The sequence below is a fragment of the Acomys russatus genome, chromosome 24, assembly GCF_903995435.1.
Source record: "Acomys russatus chromosome 24, mAcoRus1.1, whole genome shotgun sequence".
NCBI lineage: Eukaryota > Metazoa > Chordata > Mammalia > Rodentia > Muridae > Acomys > Acomys russatus.
In genome coordinates, this window is record NC_067160.1 from 20,859,207 (window position 1) to 20,863,171 (window position 3,965).

Consider the following 3,965-nt stretch of genomic DNA (forward strand, 5'->3'; position numbering starts at 1 on the left):
ATTAGCAGAAATTAAGACTACTTCATAGTAACGGCCCAGTAGCACCACCACCAGCAGCAGCAGCAGCAGCAGCAGCAGCAGTTACAATATAATTGTAATGTGTAACATTTATAAACTTTAGACACCCAGTAAGTGCTAAATAATCAGATGAAAATAAAAACATGTAGCAAACATGTAAGATGTAACAGAACAAACTAGAAAAATGAAACAGGTGCTGTCATTGGTAGGTGTTCATGTAGGCATTTTGTAGAACGATACAAAGTGTAGACAGGATAGTTCATTGCAGATGTATTTGGGATGATGACTGTGACAGTACTGACTGTCAACTTGAAAAGACCTGGAGTCTCCTAGGATCAGCCTCCAGGCACAGCTGTGCCCATGCTAGTGAAAGGTTAGGTTGATAAGGCTGCAGTGAGAAGACCCACACTAGAAGCTGGCAATACCTTTGTTTGGGGACTTGGATCCTGGACTATATAGGAAGGAGAGGCCCCTGGCAATGGGCAAAAAGATACCTTGTTGGTGTTCTTATATCAGTCAGGCGCAGAGCAGATATCAGTCCTTTGTTCTTCCTCGCTTGATGCCTGGCTTGATGGCCAAAGCTGTCTTATGCCTAGGACACATAAAAATCAAATCAAATCCAGGCAGTATAGCACAGAAGGAGGAAGACAGACTACGACCTGCAAACTGCCATGCCACCCACAGACCTGTGAGCATGGCACAGGTGGGCCATAGACACCGGCTTACCACCACACCGTGCGGCACTGGTGGAGAATGTCATCCAGCCTGCAGCAGGAACCATCACAGCATGTGTGGGTCAGTGAGGTCAAGATGTGTCCAGACCCCCAAAATCTCATCTTGAGACCAGCAGAAGTAAGGATCACTTCCTTCCTGTTTTGGGTCTGCATGCCCTGGTGTGCATAGCCTTGAGCCCCCACTTATGTCACCCTTGATGTAGTCCTGTAGCCTAGTGGCCAGGTTTCAGGTTAAAACTTCCTATATCCTTATAAGGACAGGTCCAGCTAGCACCTGGAATTCCTCTTCATGTAAATGAGGCATTCCCAGCACCTCAGCCGCAGCCAATGATGTACACACTCTGAAAACCCCTACCCACTCCCCAAGGTTTATATAACCCTTATGACCCCCGATTAAAAAAAAAAAAAGCTGTTTTACTGGAAGCCATCTCAAAGAAGGCGTTATACTCCCTAGCCCCACCCCTGCATGCACCACTGCATTGAGATCCTGCTAAGCCACTTGCGCAGTTAAGCTTCATTCCTTCAAGTCTAGCTCAGTGCGCAATGGTGCCTGGATACGCCCAGGCCAGAAGCAGAACAGCGGCCAGCAAGTATATGGCAGTCAAATGGGAGAGAAAGAGAACAGGAGGAGCTTGAACATTATGGAAGAGATGGAACAGAAGACTCGAGGGTGGAGAGAAGCAGCCTGTCATTGCTGGCCAGCCCTGCTGCCTGGGACCATGGTGAGGTCCCAGTCTGAACTGCCGCTGAGGACCATGTGTGAGTCTGTGGCTACGCAATGTCAGAGGTCGGTATTAATGTTTGTGGCTCGTATTACCACTAGCGAACACGAAGATGTCCATGGTCAGGGCAGCTGCCAGGGACCACTTGGATGTCCAGGGGGCTGTGCAATAACGGGCTCCGCCCCTCACTGGATGTGGTGCTCTAGCGAGCTGACCCCACCTCTCACTGGAGGCAGAACTTCGGGAGAGCAGGCTCTGTGCCTCACCTAGGCAGCGGATTGGAGCTAGTCTTGGTAGGAGGATGTGGGTGAGCGAGCACAGAGGGTGTGAGGGTGGGAGAGCTGACCTTGGCAGTCATTGGCTGTGGGGTGGCACAGGCGCAGAAGTGATCTCCCCCATCTCGCCACCTCCGGCAGTCGGGAAAGCTGCCCACGGGGTCATGAGCTCAGGAGAGCTAGCAATAACCCTCATCAGCGGCAGCACTAGCGGGGAGTGGGCCCTGCACCTTGCCTGGACAGCACAACAGAGCTCTGGTCGTGCTTGTGCTGGAGGCACAGGTGAGCCAGCCTGGAGGGCGAGGGCATTGGAAAGCTGGTCCCACCAGCTAACCTTGAGGTAGCGTGAGCGTGGGGTGATGCCTCCTCCCTCCCACTTGATCCTCATCACTTGTGGCGTCTGGAAAGCTGGCCCTGGGGTCATGAGAGCAAGAGATCTGCCCCCCGCCCCCCCCCCCCCCTGCACCGCTGACTTTACCTGGTTAGTAAAATAATGCTGGTCCTTGTCTAGGGAGGCGCACGTGTGCACCCTGAAGACAGAGTGAAGTAAAACTGACCTCGCCATTCATTTGGCATAAGGTGGCATGGGTGCAGGGGTGATGCCCTCCACTGTTTCGCCCCTTCCCATCTGTGGCAACCTGGAGAAGTGGTCCTGAGGTCATGAGAGCTGGTGAGCTGTCCCTGTCCCTCTATGGCTGCAGCACTTGGGAGAGCGGGCCCTGCGTCTGCTCTCGGCAGCACAAACGAGCTAGCCTTGGTGGAGAGGCTGCTCTGAGGGCAAACGCCCGGGAGCTCAGGTGCCACCACTAATCTGCTGTGGGGTGGTGTGGGTGCAGGGGGATGCCCTCCTCCTTCAGCCCTTGCCACTTGCAGTACCTGGTTCACCTGAGCCTTGGGTAATGAAAGTGGGAGAGCTAAGCTAGCCCTGCCTCCTGCTGATGGTGGCGTTTGGTGGCCTAGTTTGAACAGTGCTGGAGAGCTTGCCTTGTTGATGTGGATAAGGGAGAGCTGGTGGGATGACCAGCTCCGCTGCCACCCAGGCCCAGATATGGGGCTCTGAATTGGCCCACCCCCAAATCTGTATCATCTGAGAAAGACTGAAAGGCATGAAAAGATCAGTCCTGCTGTTCCAAAGCTGCAAGACCTCCATGACACAGAGCAATGACAGGACAGCCAGGAGGAGTCCCGATGAGGATCCAGTATTGATGGTGTCACAGAAGCCAGAGATCTGGAACCAGACCAATAACTCACTGTAATGAACATTTGCAAGCAAAGATGTGTGAACAGAGGGGATATAGTGTAGGATACATTGTGACACACTACAGCTTTCACAGTGAGATGTTTTCCATGCCTTTTTGTTTGTGTGTGTGTGTTTTATTTGGGGGGAGCTGCAAGGGCAAAGGGCTGATGTGGGGGGATGGGGAGGTGAGTGGAACTGGGGTGCATGATGGGAAACTCACAAAGAATCAATAAAAAGTTTTGTTTTTTTAAATTAATTTATTCAGATTACAACTCAATTGTTATCCCCTCACTTGTATCCTCCCATTCCTCCCTCCCTCCCACTTTCATTCCATTCCCCTCCCCTAGGTCTTTAAAGGAAGTTAGGTGACTCAGAGTTTCTGTTGCCATGATACAACATCATGACCTAATTTGCAACTTGGAGAGGAAATGGTTTATTTCCGCTTACCACCCTCAGGGCACACTCCACCACTGAGGGAAGGTAGGGCAGGAACTCAAGAAAGGAACCTGGAGGCAAGAGCTGAGACGGAAGTCATGGAGGATTGCTGCTTATTGGCTTGCCCCTCATGGCTTGCTCGGCCAGCTTGCTAATCCTGCCCTGGGGTGGTACTAACCGCAGTAGACTGGGTGCTCTACACCAATCACTAAGAAAACGCCCTATAGGTCTGTCTATAGGTGGTCTTATGGAGGCATTGCTCAGTTGTGTCAAGTTGGTTGGGGACACACATGGGCAGGATACACACACACACACACACACACACACACACACACACACACACGGCTGGTGATACTTCAAGCTTCTGATAGTGTAAATTTCCTGTCGCCAGGCACTGTAATCTCAAACTAAGGCCCAAAATAAGTCTCCCCACCCCATGTTGCTTTTATCAGGGTATTTTACTGCAGCAACAGAGAATGATTAACACACTTTTTTTTTCTTAGACAAGGTTTCTTTGCATAGCCAGGTTCTGGAACTCACT

The 3,965-nt window shown here is 51.4% G+C and overlaps 1 non-coding gene across 1 annotated transcript; it reads left to right on the plus strand.

The window, feature by feature from the left end:
- Positions 1–485: 485 nt before the first annotated feature.
- LOC127207822 (small nucleolar RNA SNORA48) lies at positions 486–623 on the plus strand. Its single transcript, XR_007833021.1, has one exon. It is a non-coding gene; the product is annotated as a small nucleolar RNA SNORA48 (small nucleolar RNA).
- The last annotated feature ends 3,342 nt before the right edge of the window (positions 624–3,965 follow it).